The sequence below is a fragment of the Antechinus flavipes genome, chromosome 3 (genome assembly GCF_016432865.1).
Source record: "Antechinus flavipes isolate AdamAnt ecotype Samford, QLD, Australia chromosome 3, AdamAnt_v2, whole genome shotgun sequence".
NCBI classification, from domain to species: domain Eukaryota; kingdom Metazoa; phylum Chordata; class Mammalia; order Dasyuromorphia; family Dasyuridae; genus Antechinus; species Antechinus flavipes.
The window spans coordinates 193,874,454-193,897,336 of record NC_067400.1 but is presented as its reverse complement, the minus strand read 5'-3'; the positions used below and the strand labels follow the sequence as shown (position 1 = coordinate 193,897,336).

The window sequence follows — 22,883 nt, the reverse complement described above, 5'->3', positions numbered from 1 at the left end:
GGCAAAGAAACTGGAGTAATTTGCCAATTCCTTCTCCAACTCATCTTACAGTTGAAGAAAATGAGGAATACAGAGTAAAATGACTTGCCAAGGTCACAGATCTAGTAAGTGTCTAAGGCCAGATTTGAAGTCAGGAAGATGAATTTTCCTGACTTCAGGCCCAGAATTCTATCTACCCTGCCATTTAGCTGCCCAAAACACTATTATTTAATAATCATTTAGTAAACAACTATTATGTGTAAATATTATTGTCATGATACTACCAAGCACAGTGTCTAATATGTAAGAGTTATTAAAAATGTTTTCTGATGGTGATAGTGATTTTGTATATACTATTATTTAATAATCATTTAGTAAGCAATTGTTATATGTAAATATTATTGCCATGACACTACCAACTATAGTATTTAACACAAAAGACATTATCAAAAAATGTATTCTGGTGGTGATAGTGATTTTATTTCTTATGATTTTTTGATAAAATGCTTAATATTAGGAATAATGCATATGCAGAAAAAATGAGTCAGTAATATCACAAGAATGAGAGATAACCAATGGATAAACAACAAAGACTGCCAGTACATTACCCTTCTATGGAAGGATAAAAATAAGCAAACACTTATTAGGATGGATCTTAAAATATTACCACTGTTGTAAGAAGAACCCATGTAGACAAGACTACAGATATATCAAGATATCAAAGCAGTTCTTAATGCAATAGACAGTCAATAAATATCTATTGATTACCTGGACCAATCTAAATCTATTTTGTATTAAGAGGTTAAACAAAATTATGGGCTTGGACTAGGTAATTCCTAGGGTTGATGGGTTGGTTTGCTTTTTTTCCCCTGAAACTAAGGTTCTTTAGCTTTCATTCTCATTTCTTTTGGTTATCATTTCATTTTTCTGAGATACATTTTTCTTTGTATATAAAATGGTGGACAAGATGACTTCTAAGGAAGAGGATATGTATCTCAGCTTTTTGTTTTAATATTACTAGTTAATATGCCACATCCATAGGATTTGCTGCTATTTCAAACCAAATCATATCTCAAAATTAGATTTCATACTAAACTAAATATTTGTATTTTAGTGAAACTTCCATGAATCTGTAATCTATTGATGTAGAATCCTTTCTTCTACTCCATATAGGCTAGTTGCAGTCTAAAATTATGTTAACCATGTTATCAAATAAAGTCCTTTTGTTAATAAAATGGCTTTTAGAATACATCTCTCCATCCTGCTTCAATGGATGCTAAAGGCCTGAGTACATTTGCAGTCTAAAAGCATTTTGGTCCATTTTGGGTAAATTATCAAATTAAAATGAGATGTAAAATACAATTAGATGAAAAACTACAAATAGTAAAACTTTTTAAAAATATATCAACAAAATGTAAGTAGAAACTAAAACCATATCTTTTCATTAGAAAACTGAAGAAGTTCAAAAATGTGGTTTTTTTCCCCAGCTTGAAATGCAAGCTGATTTCTTAATTTTCCTCACTATTGCCTTTCAGAACAAAAAAATCTTTGGGAATAAAAAAAAAAGCTTTATATTTCAACTTTTGCTTCTTGCTGTTACACTAATGATATATGCCTATTAAATATTATTATAAATACTTAAATATTAATGGCTGTATTACACATTATGAATAGCTTTATGAGCTCACTAAAAGAGGCAAGTGTTATATACTTTGGTTTCCAAAGGAGCAGTGGATAAAGTCAGTGCAACAAAGGGGACCTTTAATATATATTCATTCATTTATGACAAATAGGGCTCTGTCAGTAATGGATACTAAATCTAGTTTATTTTAGCAAGTAAAATGTGTAGCACAGTGATGGCATTATGCAAAATTATGATGGATCTTAAAATATTACCACTGTTGTAAAAAGAACCCATGTAGACAAGACTAAAGATATATCAAGATATTGAAGCAGTTCTTAATGCAATAGACAGTCAATAAATATCTATTGATTACCTGGACCAATCTAAATCTATTTTGTATTAAGAGGTTAAACAAAATTATGGGCTTGGACTAGGTAATTCCTACTCCCTCCATCTCTCTGAGATTAAAAAAAAGGCTTATACTGTTTTAGAATTGTTTCCATAGCCTTAAATGGGAGTGATATGGTAGTGGATTTTAGTAGTAAGGGAAAGAAAAAGAATGTATGTCATTAGTTATTCAAAAGACCAATCAATACAACAAGTTTTGTTTTTTTCTCTATTCTAGTCTTTGTTTCGTATGGTTTTTTTTTTTTTTCAAACATTCAAACATTCTCTTCAGGGTGCATACATTTCTTTCTCTGTTTCTATTTCTCTCTCTTCCTGTCTCTTTCCTTGCCTCCATCTCTGCCTTTATCTCTGTTCTTTTCTTCACTACCTTTCCCTTCTATCCCCATGTGTACTTTTCTTTTCTCTTATATCAGGGTTTATTTTTCCCTATTCTAGAAATCATTTTTTAACAAGGAGATACCACCTCTACTCTTCTCCACTTTTTTTTTTACTACATACACATAACAATTTTTTCCCCACTAACTTCAATTTGCTATCACTGGAACCACAAAACTCTAAATCTAAGACTCTTCAAAAATAATTTGGCATAGTGGAATGTTAACCTGAATCTAACAAGAAAAATTTGATAGAGATCAAAGTAAATTCATATAATAAGATTCAAAAAGTAAAAATATGCAAATATAGTAGAGGAGAGATAGCAGTCCAAGTGATAAGGTTTTAAGGGTTTTATTAGACTACAAACTCAATATCAATCAACAATGTAATATAACTTTTTTTATAAAGCTAATGTAGTGTTACTTTGCATGATCAAAATCATGAAATTTTTCTTCATGACCATGAGCAAAATGAAGAAATTCATAATTTTTCACTGGTTAGATCATACCTGTAATAATGTGCCTCAGTTCTTTGTGTCACATTTTAAGAGAAACATTGCCAATCAGGAAGCATATCATGGGTTTAGAACTTCAAGAGAGCTCAGAGCTCATTCATTTCCTTAATCAGATAAAGAAACTTCAGACTCAAGAGATGGTGGGACTTACCCAAGGTCATACAACTAGTAAGAGACAGAATCAGGATTGGAACTCAGTCCCTTTGACTCCAAATACCAACATACCACGCTGCCTCCCTCAACACTATCTTTTGCCATCCAAAACAGGACTACCAGGATTGTGATGGGATCCCAAACCATGCCATATAAGAGGTGCTAAAGTAACTGAGAATCATTAATACAAAAAAGTGTTTATATGATAGTTTCTGAATATTTAAAGACTAGTATGTTCAATATCTATTCCTATGATTCCCTAGGGTCAAATAAGATTCAATGAACCAAAAATTATATGAAGACTGATTTCAGATCAATATAAGGAAGAACTTCCTAATAGAGCTATTTGCAAATAGAATGGGTCAGAATAGTGCCTTATTTAAAATGTGATGAAAAAAGGCTTGACAATCACTACAGAACATTATAGAGTTGTGTTTTTGTTTAAAGAATTAACTAGGTGAATGGGACTGATTGGATGAAGTATTTCTCAGTATTGAGTCACATGATCCCTGTTTCCAGAATTGGGACCTTGGGAGGTCATTTGATCTCTGGAGGGATGAACTTTGAACCTGGAGATACAGAAAGTTGCAGGAAGTAACATGACTTGTGGGAGGCAGCCAGCATTGGTGATCATTGATCAAGGATGGTTCCATCCTTTTAGTCTATCCAATGAGAAGGGTCAAGTCTTTTGCTTTTAACCCCTGGACAAGCTGGAAGCTGGCCAGGTTCTAGGAGCACATGGCAGGAGTTGGGACGGCTTCCAGGTGTGTCTGAGCCTCTCCCTTCAGGGATTTAATAAATTCTTTCTCTTTGTACCTGATGATGTCTCTGATTACTTAATTGGGAAGGGGTTCTTGCACCCGACCTGTCCCACACATAGGTGACTGACGTCCTTCTCAACCCAAGATTTCCATGATTCTTCAGTTCTCTTACTCCACTTTGGCATAAATGGTTTGTGTGTGTAAATGTGTGTGTGTGTGTGTGTGTGTGTGTGTGTGTGTGTGTGTGTGTGTGCGTGTGTACGGATATATGCACACACACACATATATACATAAATATATATGATTGTATGGATATGTGCATGCACGCACACATATATACATTCATTATCCAGTAGTCAGTGAAAGTGTTCTCTCCAGGGAACTAAAATCTAAGGGTATAAAATATTCACTTAACTCCTTAGTTTACCAAGCTAAAATGCTACTTAGCTATCATGATAGCCTCAGGGAATTAAAAGATTTAAGAGCTACAAGGGCATTAATTAGACTTCTATTTCAGGAATGGCTCACTATGGTGAGTTGTTAATGTTCTCTTCATTCCCAAATTGTCTTGTTCTACCAAACAATACAAAAAGCCTAATACAAAACACTAAGGGAAAAGAAAACATTAAAAATCACACAGAAAATGAAAGCAAAATAAATTTCAAATGAGGCAAGTAAAGACATATACTATTACATTTTAAATATAAATAGTACAACTGAATCAGAAAAATATCAGACTAAAGAGGAATGCGGAAAAAAAACAACAACAACATTGCAAACCCTCTTAAGAAATACTAAATGCCTAAAAGATACATTTAAAGAAATAAAGCCATGGTCAAAATCAATAAGGAAATCAAAGGATCAAAATTTTTGAAAGAGCTTAAAGAAAGTAAAAAATAATGAGAAGAAATAAAACTCATAATAAAATAAAAATAAATTAAAAGATTTTCATATGAAACAAGAAAATAATGACAAAATATAATAGAAATGACAAAATATAATAATATAATATGATTAAATATAAAATATTGTAGAATATGTAAATATAATAGAAATAAATATATTTTATAATATGTAGACTATAATAATTTAATTTATAAATAAATGTAGTAAATGCAAATAGATGAAGGTAGTATAATGTCAAGTTCAGGGTACAGCTTGTAGTTGAGTTTACGATATCATCTAAAGATCATAAATTAATCTAAGACTTTTGAGACCATCTAGTCAAATCCCTTCATTTTGATGAGGTGTAAGATTGGGCTCAGAGAGAGAAAGAAAGAGAGAGAGAGAGAGAGAGACAGAGACAGAGACCCGAATATCTGTGGCAATAAAAGTTTTTTTTCTTTTTTTACTAACGAAAGAATTCTCTTAGCAGACAAACCCCTAATCCAATCAGATTTGTAAAGAGGTTTGCTGACAGTTCTTAGTTTTATGGGCAGATACTGACCTGTGACTAGAGGCAGTTTGAGTTGAAAAATCAGACCAAGATCTCCAATTGAATAGGAGATCTCCAATTGAATGAGTGGCCCTGGACCACTTCAACTCAATCTTCAACTCAATAGAGGGTGCATCGCAGGTCTCTGCCAGCATAACAGAATGAAACTATTTATCTTGATTCCTGGGGCAGGTCTTTTGCAGATATCTTCTCAAGAGTTCAAGGAGATTTTCTCTCCTTCAAGGAGTTTCTCAAGTGTTTACCCCCTGTCTTCTCCCCCTTCCTCTCTCTTCCCCCCTCCCCATATTCAGGATGTTGTGTCATACTTCCTTTTTAATGTCCTGGCCCAGTTTCCCTAATTGTCCTACCTCAATTACTCCGCATCAGGTTATAACCCTTCACTCTTAATCATTAGAATGATAGGATAAAGGTCCTATATTTTAGAAGTAAATTAGGATATCAGGAGCCTCTCCCCATCTCCTGTACCACCTTCCATTATGTCATCCCCATCCCAGGTGCCTCCCCCCATTATGTCTTTGTTTTTGTTATCCTAGAAAAAGAATCTTTGTATCCAACATTGTTGCTGGATTCTTGGAGACAATAGTCTCATTCAGCCCTGGGACCAAACCATTGATCTATTTGGTTGCAGTAAATCTCTCCCTTTCAAAAATAAAATATTAATAATTCTCTAATCTCTATCTTGCCTCAGTTTCTCCAGCATTACAAGGACAGTTTCAGGGTTCTCCCATCAATTTTACAGTTGAGGAAACTAAGACCTGGAAAAAGTTAGCAGTTCAGAAAGCATTAAGTTCTGAACCTAGCACCTCTGACTTAAAATCCAATACACTTTTCATTGAAATGCAATATCTCTCTGGATGGAAAGAGTGGGGCCAGAATGGGTGTTGTGCCATAGTTCCCTTTTTAGTGTCCTGACTCAGTTTCCCTCATTGTCCTGACTCAGTTTCCCTGAATTGTTCTGCCTCAATTCCTAATTGTTCTGTTCAATCCTTCAATACTACTGCTTCCTCCTAATCACATGATCTAGATAAGGAGAAAGAACTTCTATTAGACATCATCAAAATGTCTAGTGCCTCACCCCATTCTGCAATCCCAATTTATCAGAATGTCCCAGGCCTCCCCCCATCCTGTCAGAACTTAATTGATAGCTCTGACTTCGCCCCTCCCTCGGTCTCACCCTGTAGCTGAGGGTTACTGAGAACTCACTTTGGTTGCTGGATACTTTGGACATCACAGCCTGAGGGGCAGCATGCCCCCAGCACAATATCTCCCTTTCAAAGAAAATATTAAAAAATTATCTAATTTCTATCTTGCCTCAGTTTGTTTAGCATTACATAGGAAAGGTCTTAAAAATAATTTTGAGGAATTTATATTTTGTCACTGAAGCAAAAAGAAATCATTAAAGTTTTTGAACAAAGGTCTGCCCAGACAGCTTTAAAGCAGCTTTAAGAAAGATAGATTTTTGGGAAAGGGGAAAAAATGTTAATTTCTGTTTGTATTCATATTATTTCATGTACCAATATTGTTTATACTTAAGACATCTAAAATTCTAGTTTTTGATGATAACATTGCTGACCCAAAGCTGCTACTTGCAGAACTTTTTTTTCTCCTAAAAATTAATAGCTTCTTTTAGCCTGAACATCAATAAGTTAACAAGCATTCATTAAGTGTTTGCCAAGTACCAGGTAGAGGTACAGGAGGGGGGGGGAGGGTTGAGATAAATGCAAATTAAAGTTCCAGCCAATCTGCTAAGAGAAATTTGAGGAAGGAGTGTTCAATTTCTTCAAGTCAGACAAGGCTTAATGGGAGGAGTTAGCACATGAGCTGAACCTTAAAAGAATGGAAGACTTTAAATATAGAAATTGAGAGAAAGGAAGAGAAATAGTCGGTTCCAGGAATGGAAAATGGCATGAGAACAGGGATAGAAACAAGAGAGCATAGGCCAAGCCCATGAGAGGCACAGTATTGTCTTGTTTGGCTGGAATGATGAAAAAAAAATAGTGTGTAAAGAAAAGTAATATAAGTTAAGGTTTAAAAAAGTAATGAGCTAGATTTGAGATGACTTGGAATGTCAAGACAAATAGATAGGAAATAATGGGTAATTGGAGGTTTTTTAAGTGATAGGTAATGGAATCAAATTGCCATAAGAAGCTTATTTTAGCCAGCTGTATAAAAGTTGGATAGAAAAGGGTAGACAGAAAAAGTGCAACTCAGGAAATAATCTAGGTAAAAAAGGAATGAAGACCCTAAAAAGTAGGGTGGTGGTCATGTGAGTAAAGAGAATTGAAATAATTGTAAGAAATGAGGTGAAGATGACTCTCTATATTCTGCCAATAAATTTTCATTCTGAAATTGATTAAGAATATTTTGTGTTTCATTTCATATTTATTTTTATGGGAAAAAAATTAAAATCACAAAAATGACCAAATTAAGTTTCTATTAGAAATGCAAGATGAGCTTAATAAGAAAAAAATGATAAATTTAATTAACCACATTAATAAAAAAAATAAACAAATGTCATATGGTTATATCTTAATAGAAACAGAAAGGATTTTTGTATTTTGTTTTGTTTTGTTTGGCAGGGGGGATTATTTGGTTTTTTTTTTTATAAAATACAACCACCATTTCTCACTGTGGAAAATAACAGTACTGATTGGTCATTATGTCAGTTACATGACTTTGTGACATAAATCTTATCTCTTTAGCCTGTCATTGAGTCTTAAATGGTCACTTATCTTTTGAATAATTTTCAAAATAATATTAAAAGGAGATTTGATGAATAAATGACATCCAAAAAGGACAGCACTATTTTTAATATATATTAAGGAGCATTTGGAGTTCAGAGAACTAGTTACAAATTAGAAGGAAAAAACAGACATCACATATCCCTGACTATATTGTTACTCATTTTATCCATTTTCCAAAGGACAGTCATGATTCTATTGAATTTACTCCCAATGTTTAGAAATAAAAATTTCAATGATTTCTGTATATAGCTATGCAAAGATGCTGTGTCAAGTTGCCATGGAAAAAGTTGATCCCAGGGGATAAAATCTAAAAAGGGTGAGAGCATTATTTTTACTCCAGCTGCCATGAATTTTCATGTTTAGGTGTCAGTTCTGGATTGTGTGAAATTGATCTTTCATGCTGAAGGTACTATAAAAGTCTTAAGGAGAAAATGGTTCACTTATTGAAAAGGCATATTTCAAACTACTATGTCGCTACTATTTTGATCTGGCCCATTTAATGGGCCCATATCCTGGACCATTAAAAAAATTATATTGAGTCACAGAAGTAGAAAACACATCTGGAATTATTCAACTTCTGCTCCCTTTACTCTTTTGTAACTTAATGTAACCAAACAGGTTTTGGCTTAAAAATATTTGTTTAATAGAAGGGAAAAAATTATTCGTTGCCCAATCTTTTCAGGTTTTTTAAAATATACTATTCAAGGTTCTAAAAGAAATTCTGGAGAGATAAAACTGCTACTTCAAAACCATAAGTGCACCCAGATTCTATAACTACAGAAAAATAAAATCAATAGAATTTTCTTAATATGAAAAGGGAAAGGATTTTTTTTCTCCAACATTAAATGTCAGAAGGTCATATTTGTGTTAATGAAAAACATTATTTTACCAAAGGAGCCTGGTATCCTCATTTCCATTTATATAGGAAATTGATTAATACTTAGCTAATTGGCACATGCAAATAGGGATTAACTGATTTCACTTCTCTTCACAACTCAACACCCTATAATTTAGATCCTTGGTTAGATTTAAATCTTTTATTATTTTTTAAGGTAATCATCTTCCTGTTGTTTGAAATAAAATATCAAAGCCTTACACTAACTATATCTTATTCATGCCTCAAAAATTAGTTAATTAACATCACTGAGACGGAAATGTTCAGCATGCAAAGTTTAAACTATTAATTTGGAGTCACTATAATATATGATATACCAATAGTGATTGTGTTATTGAATGTTATTAGGTCATTTATAATTAGCAGTTAATAATAGTCAGATAAAGTGGTTTATCTTGCTTTTCCAGTGTAACTTCAAATAAGTTTTTGTAATTATTTTTTACATTCCAATTAGTTGAAAGAGGTGAAAAAGGTATTAAAAAAAAGATTGACTTACTTAGAAATCAAATTTTTCAGTGTAAATCTGAGACACATAGGCACATTCAGGAAGCTTTATGTACAGTATGGTACTGAATTAACCAATATTCCATCCCCTGGAAAAGTAAGCCAAAAAATTGTGATAAAAAATCTTATATATCAGGCCATCACCATCTTGAACATAGTGTTTTGTTTTGTTTTGTTTTGTTTTGTTTTGTTTCGGCTGAGGCAATTGGGAGTTAAGTGACTTGTTCCAGGATCACACAACTAGTAAGTATTAAATGTCTGAGGCTGGATTTGAACTCAGATCATCCTGACTTCTGGGCCAGTATTCTATCCACTAGGCAATCTAGCTGCCCCAGTGTTTTCTATTAAAGTGAATTAATATGCAGTGGCCTAAAATCCAATGTTAGATTCCTAATAATGCTAATATTGGTAGTGATTTGATAATGAAACTTTAATAAAGATTTTTTTTTGATCAGTAGTTGAGTGGTTTTCTATATTTAACTGTGTTTCTTCACTTTTATCTAAAATTATTTCTATTAAAAAAAACTATAAAGATGTAAGGAGGATATTTGAGTCTCACTTAACATGTTTTTTTTTCTGAGATAAATAACAATTATAATATTTCACATATGTAAGGTACCTTATAGTTTGTTAACCATATCCTTTATAAGAAACAATCTTGTGAACAAAATAAAGCTGTTTAAGACGGCTACCTAATATATCCTGGAGGGACACAGCTTTTCCATAAAGACAGAAAGATAGCAAAATTATGCTAAGTATGGATTTCCATTTGACCCAGTAAGAATTAGCCAGAATCCAACCAAAAAATAAATAAATAAATAAGAAACAAATTAAAGATTCAAAGAAAATTTTGCAAAAATTTTATATGATTGGTTTCTATCAGGATCAATATTAAACACATCCTGTCCTTGAAGAAATGATTCAAACCTAAATGCAGCCCAAATAATGTAATTCTTTGGTAACTTAATATAACCAAATAGGATTGGGCTTAAAAATATTTTTTTTTAAAATAGAAGGGAAAAAATTACTATGAAAATTACATTTATAGATCCTAGGTTATATCTAAGTAGATAAGTATGCTAAGCAAATTCACTAGTCACATTAAGCTTGGAAGGATAACTAAAACAGTGGATGACAGAATCAGGAACTTAAAAAGATCTCTACAGGCAAAGCCACTGAAGTTAGTCAAATATGAAATTCAATAGGGGTTGTCTCATCTTACACTTGATTTAAAAAAAAAATCATCTCTACAAGTCTATAATGTGTTTGGTTGATAGATATTTAATTGGCTTAACCATTTAAGAAAGCAGTTTTGAACTATACCCCCAAAGCTACTAAAATATTTACATTCTTTAGCAATGTCACTAGTAAGGTGATTCCCCAAAGATATCAAAAATAGAGGTAAAATATATATATATAGAAAAATATCTACAGCAGTACTTTTTATTGTTATAACAAATGGTCAAATGGATTATCATTAATTGAAGAATAGCTAAACAAATTGTGGCATATCAATGTAACTAAATAATCAAATGCTCTAAGGAATGATTAACATTATAAACTTAAAGAAATCTGAAAAGAATTGGATGAATGGATGCAGAGTGAAGTAAGCAGAATTAGTAGGATTATATCTTAGAATATGATAATATATTATGACAGTATACATTTATGTGTTATAATTATTTCATATTATATTATAATTACATTATATCATGCTATATTATATTATAACCACCAACCATAAAGGAAAGTGATGTTATAGGATTAAAAAATATTGATGAATGAATGAAGTGACCAATCATCATTCCAAAAGATTAATGATGAAGCACACCATCCACTGCTTACTGAAGAGGTGCAGTTATCACATGTATATTTTCACAGTCAGTAAAGCATAATTTTGTTTTGCTGAAATGTACTTACTGGTTACAAGAGAGAGCTTTTATATGGAGGTAAGATAATGTGATATGAGAAAGTATTAATGATACAAAAAAAATATAAGAAATGAAAGAAAAATGTTGAAATTTTATTCATATAAGCATAGATAATGTATACACATATTTAATGTACAACTTTATTTTCTGACTTTATATGTGAAAATATTCAAATATGTTGATAATTTTATAATCCATCAAAATATTTAGAATATTTTTCCATTTTGAAAAATAAAGGGGAGAAAAGCAGACTTAATATTTTATTAAAAGAAATGAATCTAAATTTTCTTTTCATGTCATATCATCTGTGTCAGGTAATAGCACTAATATTTTATAGCACAGCAGGCCTTTGAATCTTTCAACTTATCCTATGTAAGTAGCCTCTAATTCAGCCTTTGGAGAGGACCAATTTCATTCATAATGATCAATATCAGACACTGTAAAGTTGTCTCACTAAACTATAGAACTCTTGAAGTCAATGTGTTCATTATAAAATAAAGGCCTCAAAAGATGGATCACATATAATCCTATAAACGTGTTTACAAAGTATTGTTACTGGAAAGGATGAGAAACCTTTGCTCTGTGACTGAAGTCCCACAGAATGGAAGATATTTATTTTGGGATTCAAAGCAAAGGTCAATCTGCCACAGAAGCCAAAGTAGTATTTAAAAACAGTAACTCTATTACCACAAGCCACCCAAGATTCAGAGAAACTGTCTCTACCCACATTCCTAAGACCATACTTCTTGGGAAAAACTAAGCTATGTACCTTGTTAGTGAAGTGTTTTTAGTGTGAATGTGTATGTACTCATATTTTTTTCCAGTGGGAAAGGAAGAGAGAAAAGAACTTCAGGAAAATAGGAGAGGTGGAAAATAGGGGTGGAAAGGTGTATTATTACACATTTAAACTTAAGAAAATGTTTTTGTTTTTCCTCCATAAGGACAGAAGATAGACTGAAATTAAATTATGGTTGCAATGAAATGGACGAATCCCAGGTGAGAAAATTCCCTTTATCTATACAGGTTAGCATCTTCTCTGAAATTTATACTTTCAGAGACTTGTCTGGGTCCCTTAGAGGTTGAGTTATTTGCATACAATTAATCTGTGTCAGAATTTGAATCCAAGTCATTTTGGCTCCACCACCAACTTTCCACTATGATATAACATCTTTCATATTTCCTTTATCTACAGAATTTTTATTTCTTCCCTATCAACTTATCATTTTTTTTATTTAAATCTTTAGTATGTTTCATAAGCAAGATAGCTAGGGTGTGTGGTGGATAAAGTACTTGGCTTGGAATTAAAAGCTCATCTTCATGAGTTCAAATCTGGCCTTAGACATTTACTACTATGTGACCCTGAGCAAGTTATTTCGTCCTGCTTGCTTCAGTCCTCAGCTATAAAATGAGTTGGAGGAAAATAATAAAAAAAAAAGCAAATCACTTTAATATCTTTGCCCAAAAAAACCCTCAAAATAGGGTCACAGAGCATTGAACATTACGAAATGATACAACAGCAAATTTATTATGAGATTTTATATGAGTCACTTTCCTCTTTAAGAATTTAATGTCCCATCTATAAAATGAGAAGATTGAAACAAGTGATCCTTAAAATCCTTTCTAAGTAAATCCTATAACCTAAAACAAACTACACAGACATTATCATTTCAATGATCTGATCACCCTTTGATCTTTCTACCATGATGTGTCTGATTTACCTGTTGGCTCTACCTAGAATATTCTCTCATTTCTTCTTTACCAATCTATATGCATTACTACCTTCAAGAAGTGATTGTATGAAGATCCTCCAGCTAAAAACATCCCTTCTTTCTTCCCCAGAACTAATTATTCTCTTTATTTTTTCTCAGGATACATTTTTTTGGGTCAACAGGATCAAGCAGTAGCTTTGCTTTCTTTTTGTTCCTTGTATATACTTCTTGTCCCAACCTTCTTTTACCTTTATATAAAGTTTAATGTATTGTTCAAATATCTCAGAAATCTTTCACCTATGTTTATATGATTCAGTGAATGAATAGTTAATGCATGAATGAATGGAGTTTCATTTCACAATCATAAATTTTATATAACATAGACTATCTGGCTAAATAGCATCCTCTTCTGTCCTTGAAAGAACTAGATAAAATGATAATAAGAATAAAATCATTGCTAATTGAGAATAAGCAGTTATGGAATTCTGTTTTAATCCAGATTTTCCCATTATATGAATTGTTCCCAGGGTATAAATTAAGCTCTCTAAGAGGCTCTTTCAAATCACAAAGGTATCATCTGGTGCCCTGCCACTGTAAATGACTAAATAGCATGCTGGTTACATGAAGCTATTGGGACACTTTCTGACTCTCGTAATGAAAATACAGTTCAGATACTTTCTGATAGAGATAGAGATGTAGTCTGAGGCCCAAAAGCAAATAGAAGGTATAAGAAATGGCTTCTCAATTTTGCAACTCACATAGAAATATTATACTACTTTTAAAAAATGATTAATGAAGCCTTCTGTAATTGGAACATATGATGAAATTTCCCCATTCATCTTTTATTTAACTCAAAGCTGTATCTGATAAGGTTTCATTGTATGCTTCCTAGAAGTAAAACAAATTCTCTTGGAATGGAGAGTTTTCCCTAGGTGGAGGTGAAAAGATAGTGTATTGAGATGATTGGCTCTGCAAAAGTACTGAGGCCAGAAATAAAATATTCATTTAATTCTGTTTGCCTCAATTTCCTCATCTGTAAAACAGGAAAAATAATAGTACCTGAGAAACTAGGTGGATAAGAAAATAGACTACTGGCCTGGATTCAGGAAGAGTCATCTTTCTAAGTTCAAATATGATTTTAGACTTTTAATAGCTGTGTAATCATGGGCAAGTTGCTTAACCCTGTTTGCCTCAGTTTCTTCATCTGTAAAATGAGCTGGAGAATGAAATAGTAACCAATTTTAGTATCTCTGGCAAGAAAATTCTAAATAGAGTCACAAAGAATCAGACACAACTGAAATGATCAAACAACAATAGAAACTGCTTCACAGAGTTGTTGCAAGGATTCACTGAGATAATAATTGTTAAGTTTTAAGCAATGTTTGGCACATAGTAAGAATGTTAACTATTATTAAGAACAGCAGGCTTGACTGAAACATAGAATGCATGAGGATGTGTAATATGACAGGAAAGATAAGCTATGTTCAGATTGTGAGGGGCATTAGGAAATTCTATTTTATCCTAGAGGCAATAAAAAGAAACTGAAACTTTATGATCAGAGGAGTGAAATAGTGAGAACTGTGCTTTAGCAATATCAACTTGGCAGGTAGGTAGATTGTGAATTGAACAGAACAGAATAGGGAATACAATTAGGAGACTATTACAAGTGAACTGATGAGAAAGCATGTTTTCTACAGATAGTGAGGGGATATAAGTCGTTAGATAATGAAAACCAAATTCCTTCCTTACTTTATTATGGTATTACAACCATTTCCATTCTGTTTAGATTTTTCTTATGAGTGATAATCATTTAGCCATTATTTTTATTCAGTGATGACACTAATCAAGACTCAACTTAAGTGGTACCTCATTCATTTCAAGGGCTATCTACTGTTTTTCCCAATGGCTAATGCTTTTTTCCTCAAGTTTTCATCTTAGAAAATTTTTATTGTGTATATCTTTTGAATCTACTTATCAGTGTTTATGTTTTTCTCTCAAATATATTCTGCTTCTCTCAATCCCCTTTTTACCTAAAGGAAGAAAATCAGAGAAAGATAAGGCCTGTGAAATTAAAGATTTTTATTAAAAAGGGAAGTAAAATATGAGCATGAAGCTTATATTGACAGCCTACCAAGTAACGGATGGAGAGGGATTATATACTTTTTAAACAAAAGAAGGTAAGGGATTTTAGGGAAAGGTAAACATAGAAAAAAATAAGTCAATGAATCCTGTCCCTTAGGAGAGGAGGAGTGAGGAATTTCAGGTGGCAGAACTGTGGTCCTTTGCTTCACAAATCAGAAGGCATTCTTGGTGATAAGCAGTCCACAGTTTAAAGCTTGATAAGGAGATGTCTCCAAAAACAGGATATTCTGAGAGTTCCATAACCAACAATTAGGGAAATCTCTGGAGAAAAGGATGTCTCTTGAAGGTACTTAAAGCAGTAAATGGCTCAGGATTTACTTCATATTTCAAAGCTGGTATGAGCTTAATTGGCTTCAAAATTGCTGATTTTCTGCATGTCCAGAAGCATATTTCCAAGAAATCATAGAAATGTCATGATCTCATGACATTTATACAATATTTTTAAATTGTACAAACATTTTATATATAACAAGAAAACTAAGGTTTATAGAGGTTTAGCAAAAAGTCTCTTTGTATATAATTAATATGTCAGAGGTAAAATAATCCAGATACTGAATCCATATTCAGCATTTATTCTACCATGCCTCACTACCTCTTAGGCCAAAGACTCTAAAAATAATCTGAACAAAATAAGTAGGCTTCTGAAAAATTAAATTCTGACAGCAAAATCACAAATGAAATTGATAAGGGAAAAAACAGGGCAGGTTGTAAAAACCCCAATGTAATTGCAAAGAGCTTTCCTTTGAATGGGAAATTAGAGTAGAAGATCTCTAAAGCTGACAATTCTATCATTCAGTGCTTCTACTGGCAATGTGTGAGATCATATCCTAATATGCTGAAATTAATTAGACAAAACAGGAATTGTGACTGAAATCAGGGGATATCTAGGCAGGAGAGTATTTTCCACTGTCTGGGCTGGGATTATGATGAGATTACAAAGAACATTTTTGGAAGGGAAAATCCCAAGGGAGGGTAAATAGTTTTAAAAGTGTTGTATAAGTATTTCTAGTATATCAAAAATAAGGAAAGCATCGTCTTAATCCCATCTTCAGTAAGTGTTGTTTTCTTTTCATTTATTGATGAACTTACTTTTCCCCAAGAACATGTTACAGCAACCAGGCCAGTCAGTGACCTATCAAGAAGCCTAGAAGGATTTGGAATCAAAAAAGCTGGATTCAAATCCCATTTTGAACACTTCTAGTTCTATGATCCTTGGCTAAGTAATCACTTGACTTTTCTGAATCTCCATAACTCCCTCTATAAAATGAGGGAGTTAGACTTAGTAATCTCCATGTTAACTCCATGTTAAATCAATCAAGAATGTGAAGTCTTATGACTTTAGAGCTGAAGGAATTGCCAATACTATTGGTCTGGTCTGTTTTCAATCCTTAATCAAGGAATGTTTTAGAGTTTGCTTGGGAATAGACTGGTGAAGGAAAGTTTCAAAAGAAAAAAAAAGATAATGAGAAAGTCTCATAGTGCTAGAAGGTAAAGGGAGTTGAACTTTGGGGGATTCGGAACAAATCCCTAATTTGAAATAAATTCCCAATTTGCAGAGTGTCTGCACATGATTCATAGGGAATAGTTTTGCAGAGATGTTTGAAAGCTAGAGTGGAAACACAGAGATAAAACAAGAAAAATGTTGCAGAAAGGATATGAAAAGGAGCAATAGGGAAGCTAATACGTGGAGGGAAAATATGAGGCCAGAATGGATTGAGATCTTTAGGGGTGTAAATCTTGGGAGTCTGACTGACCATGTAATTCTTTGGCAGCATCATAGATCATCTAATTAGGAACCTTGCCTGTGAAAAATACCCCAAACAGATCAATAGCTCTTAGAAGTGTGGCTCAACTAGTGGGATTTTCTTCAATGCACTTTAAAGTTGTGAACATAAGTGATGACTATAACAAAACCTATCTGAGGTAATGGAACAGACAAATAGGTTTAATCAATTAATAGCAGAATAAAAGATCTATTTAGCAAAGAGAACTAAGAATCATCTTTGCAAAAGAAAAAGAATGGTAAGTATCATTTAATTTAGGCTTAAAAATATTTTTTAGACTTTACCTATCTACAGTATTTTTTTTCATAATTTTCTTGTCCAAGCTAAGTTATCACCGGCTATCTTCATATGTATCATTCTACACTTTATAAATAAATAGATATGCATATATTAAAGTATGGCAAGAAGCATAAGTAAGTAGTAGAGATTACAGGTAGGGCTGACAAGTAAAAGGAGTAATAATAATAACTAGTATTTATATAGCACTTTAAGATTTGCCAAGTTCTTAGTAGAACTGTGGGTTGAAAGAGGCTTGACTTATTAGATTTAATTTATCCAAGATCGATGTCCCTTAGTTTCTCTCATCCCACATTTCTGAGATTATGAAAGAAGAGGAATGGTAGAGAGGGAGAACTATAAGAAAGACACAGAAATTTGGAAGTCTTAAATTAATTTAAAAATTGGAAGTCTTGAGGGTAGGGACAATAACATACTTCTTTGTATCCAAGAAATCTTTGTTTTGATTTTAACCTAAAGATAACCCATTTTTCCCCAAGAAAAAAAAAACTTTTAGCAAATAACTAGAAAGAATTATTTTATCTTTTACTGCTTATTTTGTATTTGAAAATCTAGGGAATTTTGCATTGCTGCAATTGCTATCACTGCTTTGCTATCAATTAATCAATCAATCAATATTTATAAAGCACCTACTATTGCCAGGCAGGTATTTTCACTTTACTATTTTAATAATTCTCTGATCCATTCACTTCCTATTATATTCCATTCTGCAACCTACCAACAAGTTAATCTGCCTTTTCCTCCCCAAATTGAGAGGCAGTATGGTTCAGTGGATAATGAGCTGGCCTCAAACCCAGTAAAATCCAAGTTCAAATCCCACCTCTAACATATAATGGCTATGTGGTTTTGGGGTGGTCTTCTAATCTTTCTAAGCAACTTTCTGAGACTACAGTTTGCAAAGAAGTTACCAATATGTACTGATAGTGTTTCCTCTCCCAAAAGTTCCCACTTACCTTTATATTCCCAGAATACCATTTTCATCATGCTATAGATTTTTTTAAAAGCCCCTCAATAACAGTTCATTACTTAAAAGATATGATCTAGACTAAAATCATAAATGCAGCCTTCAAAACTCTTCACAAATTTCCTATAAACTATTCCTGCTTACAAAACTCTTTGTGGTAACTACTTTTTCCACTTATGCTTTCTATTCCTTAACTTTGCTCAGATTGTTCCACATTCTGAATGTACTCCCCCTCTACTCTACCTTTCTTAAAATCTGAAACCATTCTTCAGAAACCAGATTAAATCGCACTTTCTCCAAGAAAAATGTATTTGATAATCCTGTTCCTCCAGCTTCCCTCCAAAAAAGAAGTATGCCTCTTCTAGCTTTTCAATAGTTTTGTAAGTTATGTATTTATCATATTCTGCTTTGTATTATTAGTTCTATTTTTATTAATTTTTGTTTCATCCTCTCCATGTTGCCCACCAATAACTAGATTGAAAATTTCTTCAGAATAAATACTGCCTTCTATTCTTTGAAGGTTCCTTCCATACAATATCCACTCCATAAAATATATGTAGCTTTATTAAAATTATAATGAAGTACAGTGCCACTAAGAAGAATAATCAAGTTCATTATGTAGTATAATCATTAAAAAATTAAGTCTGACAATGCTTCATTAGGTTTCTAAAAACAATGGGTAGAGGTCTACTGGATTTCCAAATTCAATCACCATCAACAATTCAATTAAACGAAGTAGTTCTTAAGTGTTTAGAACAAGGACTATTTGATCTATTGACTATATCTAAGAAATACTTATCAAACATTCATTCTGTTACCAGCACTTGCTTTTGAAACTTTCAAGAATATAAAATTGAAACCACAATCTCTGTTTTGGGGAAAAGATAATATTGAAAGAATTTTAAAACACTTCAAAGAGGCTAAAGAGCAAACATTACCTTTTCAATAAGATGAAGAGTAAAGTAATGGTGTTTGTTATCATCACAATTATTTACTATAACCTTATAAATTTTAGCTACTTTAATAAAATAAGATCAAGTAATTAAAAAGCATTTGTTAAATCTCTACTACTTATCAGATACTATGAATCTATATGAGGATACTAAGATAAAATTGAAATATTCCCTGCTTTCTGGGGCTTACATTCTACAATAGAAAGATGTGCATTTTTGTGGTTTTTTGTGGATAATATTTTTTGGAGGGGAGAAAGTTTGGATATAAAAGTATATGAATATATGCCCTAGGAACTCTTAAGGTAAGGAAGAGAAAGACTGTCAAGTCTGCAATTTTCTAAGGATATTCCTATTTAGATCTGAGACATTGTTATATTGTAGTGGATTTGGATTGTGGGACTATAAGAATTCCAAATCAAGTAATGAGATAATTTTGATAGTGTCTAAAAGATAAGGAGCCCAGGAGGTGTGGTCACCTGGGTCAGTGGACTGGAGTTGCTCCCAGAACTTTGATTTCTTTAAACTCTCAGTTTTAGAATCCCAGAGATGTACTGCTCCCAGGTTCAGGTCTCTGTTTTCCATTCTTATGCTTGTACTTCCCAGTAACTCTTTCCTTTCCCAGCACATTCACCTTTCTTTTCTCTCCTATTTGATCCTCCTTCTTTTAGACTTTACATCTTTGCTGCAAATTCTTATTTATACTAAGAAACTGGTCAATGAGGGCCGGGTCCTTGGAGCAAAGTACTTGGAGCAGGTCGTTGGTCAGTTTCTGGAAATATCTGAAGAGGCAGAAAGGAGAAAGTGTCCTGAATATTACTGTGTAATGGAACCAAAAGAATAATGTATTCATTGTATGCAGTGACCAACCATGTAAAGGAAAAGGACATTGAAAGACTTCGTAGCTGATTATGAAGCAAATAGTATTTCAGACGATTTATGAAGATGCATGCTTTCCATTTCTTTGAAGAAAGGTAATTATTAACAATTTAGAAAGAAACACACATTTCAGATATAGCCAATATATTGATATGTCTTGTTTGACTATATTTATTGGTTGCAAGAGATGGGATAAAGTTGAGAAAGTTTGGTGCAAAAGAAAAAAAAATTAAGGAGAAAGTATTGAAATTTAAAAATCCATTTAAAAATGTTTTTAAATTTAGAAAAAGACACAAACAAATGGCAATTTGGAAAAAAATAGGATGCACTTTTAAAAACTCTACATGGTAAATTTTGTTTTTAAAAACTGTTGACCAACTAAATAGCTAATGCTTATTCTATTGCCTACTCCTACTACAGCTGAAAACTGTGACTAGTATCACAGGAGCCCAAGCTGCTGCACCAAGTGCCTCCACTACTGCCTATTCCACTTCTCATTCCATTTCCTATTATCTCTGAAGCCTCTGTCCTATGTCCATTCTAGTGCTTGTAGACACTGAGGTGATGCCTTCCGACTCCTTACATCCTATTCTGATGTAGTGAGAACAGAAGCTATCTTCCCTTTATGGTTCTTTAAATCATTTTAGATTCCCCTTTCTTATTATATTTCTGGATTATATTTCTCTAACTTCCCAATTCTAGAAATGTTTCTGGGCTCTGTGACACTAAATTAAGTCACTTCATGTCTGCTTTAGGTTCCTCATCTTAAAATGCTAATAATAATAGCACTTACCTCTTAAAATTGTTGTGAGGATTATATGAAATAATAATTAAATAGTGCTTAGCACAGTGCCTGGCATACAATAAGCACTATATAAATCTTAGCTATTGTTATTATTAATTTGAAAAATCAATTAACATTTTTTCAAGTGCCCCTCTCAAGTGTCTGACAGAAGAGAATCTCAAAAAAAAAAAAAAAAAATCTAAGTAGCACAATTTCCAAGGTCTCCAAAATGCCTTATTAAAAATCCCAAGTCTTACCTTGGAAAAATTTAGACAATTTTTAGGCAGCTTTTAGACAATTCCAAAATTTAATTAGGGGTAGGAAGGAGATACATTCAGGTCTAGTATAGCCAATCAAGTCGAGTATAGTCTTAATACCTTTCTAAGAAAAAGAATTAATTTAGTTTACAATGGTTGGGAGGTTGGAGAGCTTAAAATGATACTGATAGATATTTGGACTTCCACATAGTCCTTAGAATCTAGAAAATAAACTTTATAATTAGTTAGACAGCTATCTCATTTTATTCTTATTATAACCTTTTGCATTTATTACTCACCTTATTTGCAGTACCACAACACATTTATCAAAGGCAGTCTCACAGTGTAATAGAACCTAATATGTAGGCTAAATAATGATGCTATGAAAATTCTTCTGATTTTCAAGATAAACTTTCTTTTTGTCATGTCTAGAAACATTTCCCTTTAATGATACTGCCACAGTTATAGTGTTCCAATAGAAAGTATTAGAGGTCAAAACCCTGGGGGTTGAGTCCAAACTTTACTACTTAACTAACCATGGGTAAGTTTTTTTTAATTTTTCTCTCAGTTTCCTCATACAGAAAGTAGATTTGGTTAATACTTATACTATCAACCACCTCCACAACAAGCACACAGAAAAAAAATCATTTGTAATGGTTAAATATTTTGCAAAAGCAAACAACTGCTTTTACGCTATTAATATTTTACATGGCTATTCTGCTTTTATAATTTAGAAACAATTTTCATCTATGTTACCCATTTTATTGTTACATATCCTTGTCAGTTGTGCAGTGTAATCACCATTTTGCAGAAGAGGAAACTGGGTTTCAAGGATGTAGTCATATAATTAGTAAATGGGAAAGCTGGGATTAGAATTCAAATTCCCTAATGTAGTTCAGTCTTCTGCACTACATGCTTTCTGTCAATGACCTTAATTACTCATAACCAGAGAAATACTGAGAAACTATTCAGTTAAGTATTTAGTCTGGCATCTCTTTCTACTGAACTTGGCAAGAAAAAAAATGATTGCCTTCTCCCCTCTTTAGAGATAATAATTATCTTTTCTTTTGTCCCAGGAAGAGAAGGGGTGAAAAAGGATTAAAGGATACTATCTGTATTTTACACTATCTTCAGATTTGTCTTTTCACTGATCTTGCAAATGGAACTTCCAGAATTGACTATGCCAGAGACAGAAACAAAAGCCCCAAGGTCATGAAGAGGCAATTCAATGGAAGGTTATCACTGGGGCAACCAAAACCCGTTTCTGAGTGAGTCAGTTGTTATAATACAGACCAGCATCAACCAAAACCAGCAAAGTATAAGGTTGCAAGAATTCCCAAGCTGGTGGGCTGTAAGGAATTTTTACCTTCTTGCTTTTCTTTAAGAAATTATCATATGGAAAGAGCCATTCACATCCAGAGAGAGAACTATGGAAATTGTATGTGTATCAGAAGCATAGTATTTTCACTATTGTTGTTTTTGTTTTGGGTTTTTGCTTGTGTTTTTGTTCTTGTGGTTTTTTTTTTTCTTTCACCTTTTGATCTGATTTTTCTGGCATAGTATGACGAATATGGAAATATGGTTAAGAGAATTGCATGTTTTACATATAATGGATTGCTTGTTGTCTTGGGAGGGGGGAGTAAGGGAAAGGGAAGGAGAAAAATTAGGAATAGGAGATTTTGCAAAAGTCAATGTTGATAACTATCAGCATGTATTTGAAAAAATAAAAAGCTATTAAAAAGAAATCATAAAAACTGATAGTAAAAAATTTTA

The 22,883-nt window shown here is 32.7% G+C and overlaps 1 long non-coding RNA gene across 1 annotated transcript in view; it reads left to right on the top strand.

Moving 5' to 3' along the window:
• The window catches only part of LOC127553569 (uncharacterized), a 103,307-nt gene extending 90,967 nt beyond the window's left edge, over positions 1–12,340 (top strand). The window contains exon 3 of the long non-coding RNA XR_007951776.1: positions 12,286–12,340. This is a non-coding gene — a long non-coding RNA (uncharacterized LOC127553569). The remainder of the gene's footprint in view (positions 1–12,285) is intronic.
• The last annotated feature ends 10,543 nt before the right edge of the window (positions 12,341–22,883 follow it).